Genomic DNA, 14,555 nt, shown 5'->3' with positions numbered 1-14,555 from the left:
AAATGAGAGTGAAAACAAGTCCTAAGGTAGGAAAAGAATATCTTTACCTGTAAGGATAAGATATACTGTTTGACGTTCTCCTATATCATTATCTACCGTTTCAAGTGGTAGTACAGTTCATCATTTAATATACTCTTAATAAAAAAGCATTTGTAAGTTGAAATCTATTTTTTTTTTTTATTTTTCCAAAAAGTTAGAGTGCGTCCTTTTATTGAGGAAATTTCTCCCCTGTTCAAAGTCTTCGCCTCACAAACGGCTTCTTAGAAATACATAAAATGCATTACTTTGCAACTTCCTCCACCCTCCTGGAAAAACACAACCAACTCTTTCTGGTGCAGCAGCTCTAATTCAAAAGCTAGACTACAAATGGATTAGATTCAGATCTGTCCCTACGGGTGTGACCTTGGGCACGTAATTCATCCCCTTGGTTTCCTCATCGGCATCCCAAAGCGAATGTTCTTTGAAAAGAGTAAAGGTAGAAACATATCTTAAGAATTAGATCTAAGATGGTTAAGGTTTTCTGCTTAAGGAAAAATTACCTCCTTAGAGGGACCATATCATAAAAATGGAACTGAATCCGTAGGTCTCTGTCAACATCTGACTCTCCCTTCCACAGTTCTCTCTTTTCCTCAAAGGGTATAACCTGAGTCACCCCCAAAGCGACTCCCAAGCGCCCTTTCCTTCCTCCACTCCTTCCCTATCTTACTTTTAAAGCAGGGCGGGGGGAACAGCCTCTCCCCTCCCCAAGCCACACCTTTAGAGGACCCCACCCCAGGCACATCCGCCCTCTCACTTATCCGGGGGGTACCCTTAGGGGCCAACCTCGCCCTTCCCCTCCCGCCCCACCTAGAAGAGACTTCCTGGAGGCGTTCGGACCGGAGCAGGGCAGGCGGCATTTACAAACCCGCTTTACGCCATTCGCGTAGAGTAACCTCGCTTACGCCCATAGGGCCCCATTCTGAGCCCCGTCCGCTCCGCCTGCCAGCACCAAGCCCGAGTGCCTCAGCCACAGTCCCTGTATGAGCCCAAACCTCTTCTGCTCCGCCTAGGGCTACAGGGACTGAGACAGAACAGCCACACCTTACCGGCAACTGAGGCACTCACTTCACTTTCCACCTTGGAGCCCTCTTCAACTCCCGGATCAATTCACTCCGGCGACGCCGGAAGGACCCGAGAGGAACCAGGCGTTGTCCGGAATCCTGCCCAGCCGGAGTCGCGCAGGGGCCTATGGGGACTCGTAGTTCCGCTCGCCGACATCGTCGGCAAGTTCTGTGCATGCAAGACTACAATTCCCGGCAGGTGGTGCGATGAAGCCTAAGGCGATGGGTGGGGACACTTCCAGCCAATAGTAGGAGAGTTCCCTGCCTTTGCGGGAGGAGGTGAAATGAAGAGAGAGTGCACGGAAAGAAGAAGCAGGGAGGGGTCAGCTCTCACCTGCGCCAATCAGGGTGCAGGGTTGGCCCCGCGGCAACTCACCCTTTGTGGGGGCGGTCTAGCCGTAAAAAGGAAGGAAGCAGAGTAGAGTCGGGGGGAAGAGTTCGAAGTAGAGACTGTGGGATCACTGAGCTGTGGACGCAGCGTGGGTGGAAAGGGTGCATCGGGAGAATCGCTGGGGAGGAGGGAGGGCGCGGTGTGGGGACGCATCCTGGTCGGAGGAGCAGGCACACCCGGCGACCAGACCTGTGGGTCGAGGAGGGATAGGTTGAGCCCGGACTTCTCGCAGAGGCGCCGGGGCAGGGCGGGAGGCAGCTCCAGGTGTGAGGCCACCGAGTGAGAGGAGAAGGGTCCCCAGGGGGAGGGAAGCGGCAGAACAACTGCAGAAGTGCAGGGAGCGAAAGGTACCAGGGTAGCAGCTTCCCGCCGCCTCCTGCCTAGGCAGCATCAGGAATAGCCGGGGGAGGAGCAACAGCTGCCGAATTCGCCAACTAGAAGAGGGGGAGGCGGAGCTTGGGTCCCTGTAGCCGCCGAAGGCGCAGTCTGGACTGTAGTTTCCCGGGAGAGGCAAGAGCAGAAAGAGCGGAGCCGAGCGCAGTCCTTGGAGCATCAGCTCCCGCATCCCGCCAGGGTTTGCAGGTGTGTGGGAGGTAAGCGTGGGTGCTTCTCTGGTGTCCACACACTGCACGGGAGAAATCATCTTCCAATAGGAATTATAACAAGGCACGGCTAAAAACAGTCTCTGACTCGCGTTAGAGAACTGGTGCAACCCTTTTAGGTGAAATGTACGTTTTTGGACTTTAAGTGCGGGGGTGGGGGGAAGCGAAAGGTGGCTTGACTCTGGGTATAAAGGGCGTGGTTAGTGTTTCTGATTTGAGTTGTACTATCAAAACTGTTCTGGGATTGAGGAGAGCCCTGCTAATTGGGAACAAGGTGGATGCTATCTGGATAGGTGCGTAGCTGGCAAAAAAAAAAAAAAAATGTCATTGCTACAGAATTACTTCAGAACTCTTTAACTAGGAAAATAACTTTGCATTCTTCAACGTCTACCCTTTACGTTTTTTTATCAGATTGTCCTGCTACCGACCTGTTTCCTAGGGTGGTTGTACTGCTGGTTCCTAGAATTGAAAGAGATCTGTGTTAAAGAAGCAAGTGTAGGCAGAAATAATTAAGATTGACTGAATCTATCAGAAGTATAACTTTTGCCAGCAATAATGTAAAAATGTGTTTTAATAGATGGATACTTAGCTTTTTTTTTTACAGTGGCTCTAGATATTGAAACAAAGACCGGGACTCAGCCTATGTTAGGAACGTATGATGTACTTCATTGTTGCTCCTTATTCTCTCATTTGTGTCCGGTAATATTTGTACAGTTTAAAAAACAAAAGTACAAGAAAAGCTGTGCGAGGATCTTTTCTGTTTAGAGAATATGTGCTCATAGATTACCCTTAGAATGTGTTATGATGGCTTCAGATTTAAAACACATTTAATAGTATCAAAATAATAATTCATTGTTGGTATTAAACCATGTGTTATTTCTTTGAATGTAATTAAATACCTATGGGTGAAAATATGTTTACTACTATGTAAAGATGAAAGTCGCACATACCTTTGTGTAACAAAGGCAAAATTACAGCCTTTTTTAGAAAAGTAGATAAAAAAACAATTTTTCTAATTTTTTTTTTTGTTACAGAGGTTCTCCAGGTTACATAGCTTTTAATCATAGCAGATTGCAGCACATTTTGCTCTGAAATACGTTCATTGTGACAGTTGTATATTTCAGAGTCTGCCTGAATACTTTAATCTGGATTTATTTGAACTAAGGTCAATAAAATGGAGTAATTATCTTCTATTTTCTTGTTTTCATGCTTTCTTGACTTAAGATTTTTGGATTTTATTTCTGTGAGGCACACAAAAATTCCTTTTTGAAAAGAAATGGCTGGAAGGAATTCTATTCATAGCTTAAAGTTCATTCCTACGGAATGTTACTACTGATAAGCCTAAGTGACTTATCAATGTATTTACGCCTCCCTTACAGGACCCTTTCCCACACTCTCATATGCCAGAGAAATATATAGACTGACAGATCTTAGGAAAAACAGCTGCTTTTAAATTGTCCCCAAGCAGATTAGGTAAGTATTAGAAGCAGCAGAGACCTCAGAATAAAGAAAAAGCAACAGTATTCATTAAACTTTGCAGCCATGGTAAGGATCTGATTTTTATCTTTGCTATATCACCTCAGAGTCTATTAATTCACATAGCTGATATGACCCTGTGAAAATGATTATAGTGAGGCTTGGAAAAGATTGTTTGCCCTTGTTATTTGTGATTAAGTAGATTGTCCGAATCAGTCCTAGAATCTCTTTCAGGCTCTGCTACTGATTCATTTTGTGAAATTGAACATTTGCTGTCATTGGTGTATTTCTCCCCTGTAATAATAATAATTAATAATAATACTGGCAATGGTGTTCTTTCAGAGTCTTTATTAAAAGACCTTTTTGAAAGAGTTTGGTTGGGAGTCAGTTAATAATCAAGTAAAAGGATAGAAAATAAATATCAAATTTGAAATTCAGATGTACTTTGAATCCCAACTATTTATAGGTCTTCTACTCTAAGGTATCATAAAAGATAGAATATTGGTAGGAATGAATGAGTTTGCGATATTAAAGTACCGGATTTTTTTGCCTGTTTCCAAGATTTGAACCCTTTTTATGTCATTGAAAAAGATTAGGTTGCTATATCATTTGGGAGTAAGATCATGTTTTTATGAGGGAGAAAATCATTAGCGATATTTAATACTTGTGTATTTGTTATGTTGAACTGGACACATTTTATAAATTGATGTTCACATTAAATCTCAGCTAATCTGAAGAGTTCTTGATTGTATGTTACTGGTGTTTAGAAGGTTCATTACATTACAGTTTATAATTTTATGTAAAGTACTACTTATGTTAAAAGCATGTTTGTTCTGCTTTTGATTTTTACTACTTGTGTATGGCTATCAGTGACTATATGACATGATGAAAAAGAAAAACGAATGAAGGCAGAATGTCTCTTGAATGGAAGATGTTCTAGGATTAATGTTCTTTAGCCAAAAATCTTGGTTAATTTCAAATTACAAAATATATTTTGGACTTTTTAAAATTTAAAATTCTAACTGTAAGCCTATTAGCATAGATTTTTTCTTTCTAAGGAGGATTCATCGATGCATGTAGCACTAAAGAGCAAGACTTAAAAGTTCAATATCAAATGGATTTGGTGGGATGGGGAGAGGGGAGGGGCTTTACAAGTGGGGATAGATACAAAGAAAATTGTTTGAGAAACATACCCTTAGCAAGAGAAAAAGATTTTGTCTTTTTTGTTAAATGCCTATAAGTGATTCCATGGTCCTCCCCACACCAATCATTAATTTCTAGAGGTTTATATTTATAGTGAGATACAGTACTTTCCTACATCATCATTTTAATTGGAGTCAGTTTGACATTAATTCATTAGATTTTGAATAATCATGAGTTATTGAAGCAAAGCAGAAAAGATTGTGCATGTATATAGTCACTTTAAGTGAAACTTATTATTTGGACATAATATTAAAAAACAAAAACCTAAAATAATATTTTGCACCTTAATAACAGAGATACTTGAACTAGACACTAAAGATAAGCAAGAGCCACACATATACACCCACCTCCTTTTAAAGCAAACTCTTAAGGTTAAACACTGCTTTGGGGATCAGGATTATTATACAAAGATAAGGATTTATTTTTGTTTGCAATTTTACCTGTAATGTTTTCAGAATTTAGCCCCTAAAGTTTGTTGAGTATATCTTAAGCAATTAGATTATTAGATCCTGCAGACTATATCCTTTTTTTCTATCTCCTGCTGGTTCTGAGCTCCTTATATCATGCTCAGCATGAAGAGGTAGCCCTATAACCTCTTACTGAATTAGAACCATTGACCAATAAGTCTTTATACATTGAGACATCTTGCACTTTGATAGACAAGGATCAGTTGACCTTACAAAATTATTACTGTAGATTAGGCCTACTGAGAATGTCTTTGTGCTGGTTAGCCTTTGCAAAAATGTCGATTGAGCCCAATTTGATTCAAACTGTGTGGGCCGCAAAAAGACATCTACAACTTTGCATGTTAGTGTTTCTAAATTCATTTCATGGATAGCGAATGTGGGTGAGAGGAAAAGGCTCTCCACCCTTGGCACCCAAGGTCTCCATTTTATAGTCACGGAAGCCTCTGTATGCCTAACCCCCATTTTACCTCAAGTAAAATATCTTTGTTAAAGCTTATCTATAAAGAGCATATTTCACTCTATAAAAACTGAATTTGCTCTTCTATTTTTCTAATCATTCCTTCCAGAAAAAAAACAAAAACAAAAAACAAGAAAAGAAGTCAGACTAATTATGTTTAAGTGCATGTGGAGTTGGACATTTATTGTTTTTTTGCATTCGACCTTCTAGAAACAAATTAATCTGATTGGTGTTAGAATTAAGAATTCAAGTGTGATTTTCATTTTATTATTATAAAGCCTGAGAAATTCTAGTTAATTATAAATAATTCCTTAGTACTCAATTAAATAATAACAGACATTTAACTGCCTTTTGTTTGTATTTTAACATACTTTTACTAGCATGCTAATAGGTACAAATTGGTTTAGAAATGATGATTGATCTTCCTTCTTGTTCTTTTGGCATTACTGTTAACGCTTAGCACTGTGCCTTGTGTAGAATTGGCTGAGTTCATAATTGTCTTCACCAGATGCTTAGTATCTTCAGAACTAAGACTGAGTTTCAGTTATTTTTGTACTTATACATAGTTTATACTTGGTAACAATTTGTTCAAATATTTGACAACCTATAACAGAGCATCATTTTACGTTTTTCACAAACAAGTACAACTGGAAAAATAAATTTTTCCTAGTCGTCTGTTTTAGTACCACATTTAGCTCTCTGCCCACAACAGTTGCTTATATATAGCTAAATATAAATATCACTGTCTCATTGGATTTCTGAATGAATAGAGCAAATATTGCTATGAACTGCAATCTTGCATATGAGTGTATACTCTATATATAAATTTATTAATTGGATGTCACTTGGAATTTGTGTGGTCTCTCCTTGCCTCTAGAACTTTACTGACTTAAAGATGTACTTTTAAATAACACTTCCTACATACATACTTTCTAGGGCTTTCTTTTCTTGACACAAAGAAATAGAGACTTGGAGAAAAATAGATGTATGTAATATGAGGCTTTATTTTAATTAAAATTTAACTGGTTTTGAATGTTCTGTTTTCAGTGAACGGTTGCATTGGGAGGCCCTTTTTTATCAAGCTTATTAAACTTAAATTACACAGGTATTTGTCATATACCTGTGTAATTTCATGTCATAGCCAGCATGAGAAGGGGTGAGTTCTGAGATTTGGCATTAACAGTGCTCAGTGCTGGCATTCTGTACAGCATAGCTGCTGAAATGTGCATGGTACCTCAAAGTCCAGCCACTGCTTCAAGGCCCCTTCTGGTTTAGTCTAGGAAGGGAGCCTTCTGAGCTTTTTATAGCTTGTTAGTGTGGAAAAGAAGGCAGATGGAATTTACTTTGATTTAATCTCCTCATTTTCTTAAGTGTATTGTTTTTCCCATATATGTCTCAGACCAGATTTCTCAGTGACAGTAACTCAGGTTTCACAGAGTGCTCTCTATAACACAGTCTAGCAATTCAGTGATTACCTAACAACTTTGTAGTTCAACCTTTCCCCCGCTACCCCAGCGTCTTGGCTTCATTTGAATGGACCTGGAAGAGCTCACTGGAATACGTTTGATATTTTGCCTCACATTGAATTGCTTCTGTCATTTTTTTGATAACCTAAATTTTGTTTTGAAAAACTAGTTTTTTATAAGGTCTTTTAACCCTATGTGACTTGAAGAGTTAATTTTATTATTTTTCTACCTTCTAGTAGTATGCTATAGATACTATAGTATGATGTATAATTTTTGCCATTCACCTGAATTAAATCAGTTATTGGAGCATTTAATTCTTATGTATTTCACAAAGCAATTTAAAATCATTGAAGCAATTAATGTTTTTTAGATACATTCAGCCTTCCAGTTAAGAAACCTCTACAAAATAGCCTAATTGCTTACAGTTATCCAATCACTTGTTCTATGTTTAAAGCAGATTAAACTGTGTTTTATGTCATATCATTTGCCATATAATACTGGATGAAATTTGTACACTACCAGTATTCTCACCATGCAAAATGGTATAATTTTTGTTTTTGCTAAATCAGGGAGCCTTAAAAAAATTATATTATGAGCTCTTGAGCACAAGGTACATTAACTAAATCTATGTCAGAAAGGTAATTTTTCTATATTTCAAAGGTTCTGATATGTTCTTTTAAAAATAAAATGCTAATAACTTAAAATTATAAAGACCTAATAATAACTACTCATGTTTTTAATAGAGCAGCAGAATTATCTGATAATTAGTAATATAAAATTAAACATTTTGGAGGAGAAAGAAATCTTTTTATCTGAGATTATCTTAAAAGCAAATTTTTACTCACATTATGTGTCCCAAAAGTAATTGACAGTTTTAAAAATCGTTTTAAAGTATGTATCAATTAGAAATGCTTTCAGCTAAAAGTTTAATGCACAATGACAAAACAATAGAGATTTATTTTTGCAGAACAAGAGGTATAGAGGAAAGTATTTACTTTTTGTTTAGAGGCTCAATTTTGTCACAGTTTCATCTTCATGCTTTCTCTAATGCTTGCTGCAATATGGATACTTCTGCTGACCCAGATATCACATTCTAGTTCAGGGCAGGAAGAACAAGGAATGGTTGTACCTATTGAGTCTTTCCCTTTTAATTGGGAAGTAAACGTATTTCCAATGACCTCCAGCAAATGTCCACTGTGGACTTAATAAAGCCCACGGCATGTGGCTGTCCCTAGCTAAAGACATGTTGAGATGTCAAGGACTTTTGGTCTTCATGGTAGATAAAGCAAAAGAACAGTGGTTTGAGAATGATTTTTGGGTAACCAGTCAATAGTTTGAGACATAATCTGATAATTAAAAACATGTTAACTTTAAATCGTATTCCTTATTCTGACTCAATGCCTCCTGTATGTTTGTTTTATCCCCAGGTTATAAAACTCTAATCTTACACCATATTTTCACTTCCATGACTACCAAATTTCAAGTCTCTGGGCAAAGGCATTCCTCAGAAACTTGGTATCTCTGGTTAAAAAGTCATTTAGCCCATACATCATTTAATACTTGTCCTGTACTTTTCATTACAGACATAGTAACACTTGAAAGGATGATCTCATCATAAATCTGCTTTAAACCTCAAAGTATCAAAAAATCCTCATATAGACTGCATTTGAGAACATGGGTATAATGCAAATGAAAGAAGAATATTTGAATTATTTTTAAGAAAAATTGTTTATCTGCCTGAAAAAGCAAAATAAGCCATTATTTCAGAGAAGAACTCACTCTAAAAAATTTTAATCCTTGAAAGTGGTCTTATTACCCATTTTTAAAATTGAAAAATATTAGCAACATCTATGCAGTGATTATTACCGAAATTATGACTCATTCTTACAATGACAAATCTTGAACTTATGGTTTTGATAGATTATGATTCCTTGAGATAGGAAAATCTGAAGAGAAAATTAGAACTGAGAAATTGAAAATAAATACATTTTTTTCTACATAAAAAAACTCATAACCAAATATGTTGACCATAGAACCTTGGCAATATTTCAGTTTTCTGCATCTCCATATCGATACTTTATTGTCCAATTTTTACCTTTTATCATGTGACCTTAGGTAAGTGGCTATATTGGGACAAAACTCTCCGTTTGTAGCATGGGGTTGAGTGCTGCAGAGAGATACAACAAAATATATGAAATCACTCACTGGCATAATCTTTTGTCAATATAGTTAACAAAAAAGACATTGCAAGACACATGCATATAAAAACAGATATGTGCCTTAGGACTGTGGTATTAACAATTACTATGGTAGAAGTCGAGAAGCATAAGAAACTACTCTCTGTTGTCATCAGGGAAAGCTTTAAGGAGGAAGTAGAGCAATGTTGTACATTGGTTAAGAGTAGCAGATGACAAGCTACAGCTTACAGGCACACTACTTTGTTTTTACAAACTGAATTTTATCGGAACACAGCTGTGTCCATCATTTTCATAGTGTTAAGATTGTTTTCTTGCTAAAACAGAGCTGAGTCATTTTGAAAAAGACCACATAGCCCACAAGCCTAAAATATTTCCTATCTGCCCCTTTTTAAAAAAAGTCTCTCAACCATTGGTTAAGATTATGGGCTCTGCTGTCAGACAAAACTGGGTTCAGATTTGGTTTTGTAATCTGTAACTTGACCCAAAGGTTGTTTATGCTGATGTAATGATATTTCATATAAAGTGCATTATATAATAGCTGGCATGTGTTAGATGCACATTAGATATTTATTAAATTTATTAGATTTTATTTTATTATGATTTGTTATTTTAAATGAATTATAACTTTTAATTCAAATGGAGATTTGAAGTTCCATATTAAAGTACTCCCTACCCCTAAAATAAATGTTCAGGAAACTAGGATGGGTATCATCTAACTGTAAGAAATTTTCAAGAGTTGCACAAAACATCGTATAGGGTCAATGAGATTGATTTAAGAGCCCAACAACTGAAATGTATGAAAAACTAAGCCCAGACTTTAAAATTTTATTACAGGCATACCTCAGAAATATTGTGGGTTCGGTTCCAAACTGCTACAATAAAGCAAATATTGCTATTAAGCAAGTCACAGAATTTTTTTGGTTTCCCAGTGCATCTAAAAGTTATGTTTACACTATATTGTAGTCTGTTAAGTGTGCAGTAGCATTATGTTTAAAAAAAAATACACACTTTTATTTAAAAATCCTTTATTACTAACAAACGCTAACCATTATCTAAGCCTGTTGGAAAAAATGGCACTGATAGACTTGCTCAACACAGGGTTGTTACAAACCTTCAATTTATAAAAAACGCAACATCTGCGAAACACAATAAAGTGAAGTGTGCCTTTAATTAAGACTGAACAGCATACTAAATATTGTAGGAAACCATACCTGTTAATTTAAAAAGTTAAAGTACTTTATTAGAATTTAGAGGAAAATGGTATTTAAAAGTGAATATACTAAAGAGAGGACATTGTTACCAATCTTACAGAAATAAGTGTAATTATTAGAGAACACCGTAAACAATTATATGGTAAATTGGATAAGCTAGACGAAACAGACAAATTGCTACAAAAACACAAACTACCACAACAATTAAGAAGAAATAGAAAACCTAACTATAGACTCAACAATTCTAGACAAAATACTAGCAAATCAAATCTAGCAACAATTAAAAATTATATATCATGATCAAGTGGGATTTATTTCAGGAATTTGAGGATGGTTTAACATGAAAAAAAGTCTGTAATATACCATATCAATAGAATAAAAGACACATGATCATCTCAATAGATGAAGACAAATTTGACAAAATCCAACACATTCTCCTGATAAAACACTCAACAAACTAGGCATAGAAAGGAACCTCCTCAACCTGATAAAAGATATCTATAAAAAACTTATAGCTAATATCATTTTTAATGGTGAAAGACAATATTTCACCTTAAGATCAGGAATAAGAGAAGGATGTCTGCCTTCACCTTCTGTTTAACATTGTACTAGAGGTTCTAGCCAAGGTAGTTAGGCAAGGAAAAGAAGTGAAAAGCATCCAGGTTGGAAACAAAGTAAATCTATCTCTGCCCACAGATGAAATATCTTGTATGTAGAAAATCCTAAGGAATCAACAACAACAACAAACTATTTAGAACTAATAAACAAGTTTGGCAAGTTTGCAAGATGTAAGTCAAGATAAACTGTATTTTTATACATAGCAGTGAACATCAAAAAATAAAACTAAAACTAATTTATTTACCTCCAGATGGAGTCATGTTGGGGGATAGAACTTCAACATAGAGATGTTGGGAGGACACAGTTCAGTCTCCCTCTCCACATGTCTGCACCAAGGAAAGGTCACATGTGGATGCAGCGACAAGGAATTGATCTGCAAGCCAGGAAGTGAGCTCTTAGCAGAACTTGGAAAAAATAAATTTCTGTTATTAAGCCAAAAAAAAAAAAAAAAGTAATTACAATAGTATCAGAAAGAAGTACTTAGGAGTAAATTTAACATAAGATTTGCAAAACTTGTATACCAAAAACAAAATGGTCTCTAAAATATCAGTAAAAGAGATTAAAGAAGATGTAAATAAATTGAAAGATAGCTCGTTTGTAGATTGAAAGACAATATTGTTAAGGTGACAATATTCCCCAAATTAATCTACAGATCCAGTGTATCAAAATATCAGCTACCTTTTTTACAAAAATTGACAAGCTGATCTTAAAACTTATGTGAAAGTGCAAAGGACATAGATGTATATTAATGTATCAGTGGAACAGAATTAAGAATCCAGAAACAAACCCTTACATTTATGGTTAATTGACTTTTGACAAGAGAAAGGATAGTCTTCAACAAATAATACTAAGACAAATGGATATCCACATGCAAAAGAATGAAATTAGACCCTACCTGACACCATTTACAAAAATATAACTCAAATTAATCACAGGCCTAACCATAAGAGCTAAAACTATCAAACTTAGAAGAAAACATATGAGTAAATTTTTGTTACCTTGTTCTAGTCAATGGTTTCTTAGATGTGACACTAAAAGCATGAGTGATCAAAAAAAGTATAAACAAATTGGACTTCATCAGATTTAAAACTTGTGCTTCAAATGACATAAGAAAGTGAAAATACAAACCACGGAATGGGAGAAAATATTTGTAAATCAAATATTTGAGAAGAGGCTTGTATCCAGAGGACTTAACTCTTATAATTCAAAAGTCAAAAGCAAACCCAATTAAAATAGGCAAAGAATTTGAATAGACCTTTCTTTTTCCAAGCAAGATATACAAATGCCTCATAAGCATATAAAAAGATACACAATGACGTTAGTTACTAGGGAAATGCAAATCAAAACCACAATGAGATATTATTTCACATCCACTAGATGGCTAAAATAAAAAAAGACAATGACAAGTATTAGTGAGAATGCAGAGAAAATTGAACCCTCAGACATTCTTGGTGCGAGTTTTAAATGTTGCGGCCACATTGAAAAACAGTGGCTAGTCCTCAAAATGTTGACCATAGTTAGCATATAACCTAGCAATTCCACTCTAGGCATATGCATTATAGAATTTTTAAAAAAATACATTCACACAAAAACTTATACACAAATGTTCATAGCATTATTCGTAATAGTAGCCAAAAGGCAGAAACAGCCCAATGTCAGTGAATTAATAGGTAAGCAAAATGTTGTATAGCCATACAATGGAATATTGACCATCCAAAGGAATGAAGAAATGATAGATGCTACAACATGGACGACTTTTGAAAACATGCTAAGCAAAAAAGCCAGACACAACAGGCTACATTTTATATAAAATACCCAGAATAGGCAAATCCATAAAGACAGAAAGTAGATTAGTGCTAAGAGATGGTGGAATGGTGAGTCACTGCTAATGGTTCTGAGATTTCTTTCCAGGGTGATGAAACCTCTAAATCGTATAATTTAAAAGTGTTGATGTAAAACCATAAGTGAATATAATGTAAAACAAAAAAAAAAGTGAAGAGTTATGGAAGATTGAATTATAAGAAAACTAGACTAGCAGATAAATGTAAAATAGAAGGAAATAGTCTCATATGTCATTTGGCCTCAGAGCAACAGGCAAAATTCATGAACAGAGACCAAGATAAATATGACCACTCTATCTTTGTAAATTGATTTTTGTCCATTATTGTTTTGCTATCCTTTTTGCTTTCATGGTATTGTTTTGCTTAGCTTTGTCTCTTAAAAAACTAAGTTGTTTCCACACAGCCTGGCAATTTCTACCTTTCAGTAGAACTAAATCTATTAGTAGCTGTAATAAATTTAATTCGCTTTTATCATGCTTCTTGTCCATTATTACAGCTACTAATAGATTTAGTTTTTTACTGAAAGGTAGAAACTGCCAGGCTGTGTGGAAACAACTTAGTTTTTTAAGAGACAAAGCTAAGCAAAACAATACCATGAAAGCAAAAAGGATAGCAAAACAATAATGGACAAAAAATCAATTTACAAAGATAGAGTGGTCATAGGTAAGGCAAGACAATTCAAGGCAAAAAACTAATCTGATCAAAATGGTAATTTATATTGGTAAAGATCTAGTAGCCATGAGCCAATCTCTATTGGTTGTATAGAATTAAAATATATAAAACAGTCTGAGAAATAAAAAATTACCCTTGGTGTCATATCTGGATTCAAGGGTAACAAAGGTACAAAGTGAAAAATAAGGAAAAGACAAAAATGGACTTGGGAAGAAGCAGGGGTGATGACAATGTTCCAGAGGTAGAAGCAATGATGACATAGATTTGAGGAAGATTTGAGACACGTAATCAGCAGTTTTTGTCCCTGAATTAGCTACAGTACAGAGATTACAAGTCAGAAGTCAACTCACAGATGTATGTGTATATGTGTGTGTGTGTGTGTGTGTATACTGTATTTGAATGCCAGTTCGCCGACATTCTCTATTGTTTTATTTTAAGCTAGTCGGGGCCATTTACCTTGCCACCCTGGCTTCTGTACTCAGTTCATGACCCCTGCGATGAGGTAGGGGAGATGGCTAAGGAAGAATGACTAAGAAAGTTTTGAGTCTGAGCAATAGGAGAAGAATGAATAATTGTAGTAGTTCAAAAAGTAACAATTCTCTCCACTTAGAAATAGTTAAAATGGAAATTTTTTTTATTTTTTACCACAATAAAAAATAAGTTTAAAAACCATAAAAAAGTAATAATTATAAATCAACTGAAGCATTTAAATGTGTTTGTCTTAAAAGGACATTCATCTGCTTTAGTTTACTTCATATTATAAAAAATAATGGTTTATTGAAACATTGATACATCACCATATAAAAAGGCTCACTTTACTTTTAGATTAAGGAAGTCAACGCTAGCTAAAATA

The 14,555-nt window shown here is 35.8% G+C and overlaps 2 protein-coding genes across 4 annotated transcripts in view; one reads left to right on the top strand and one right to left on the bottom strand.

The window, feature by feature from the left end:
* PDCD10 (programmed cell death 10) overlaps positions 1-1,291 on the bottom strand; it is a 42,093-nt gene extending 40,802 nt beyond the window's left edge. Inside the window, exon 1 of one of the 2 annotated variants that reach the window (XM_039858026.1) lies at positions 1,086-1,291. The gene's annotated coding sequence lies outside the window, so the exon portion shown is untranslated. The remainder of the gene's footprint in view (positions 1-1,085) is intronic. The other variant, XM_039858027.1, reaches the window with a different exon arrangement.
* Positions 1,292-1,639: 348 nt separating this feature from the next.
* SERPINI1 (serpin family I member 1) overlaps positions 1,640-14,555 on the top strand; it is a 65,710-nt gene continuing 52,794 nt past the window's right edge. The window contains exon 1 of one of the 2 annotated variants that reach the window (XM_039858025.1): positions 1,640-2,073. The gene's annotated coding sequence lies outside the window, so the exon portion shown is untranslated. Of the gene's footprint in view, positions 2,085-14,555 lie in introns of both variants that reach the window. The other variant, XM_039858023.1, reaches the window with a different exon arrangement.

This window comes from Pteropus medius, unplaced genomic scaffold (genome assembly GCF_902729225.1).
Source record: "Pteropus medius unplaced genomic scaffold, Ma_sr-lr_union100, whole genome shotgun sequence".
Lineage (NCBI taxonomy): Eukaryota > Metazoa > Chordata > Mammalia > Chiroptera > Pteropodidae > Pteropus > Pteropus medius.
This window is presented reverse-complemented; position numbering and strand designations above follow the sequence as displayed.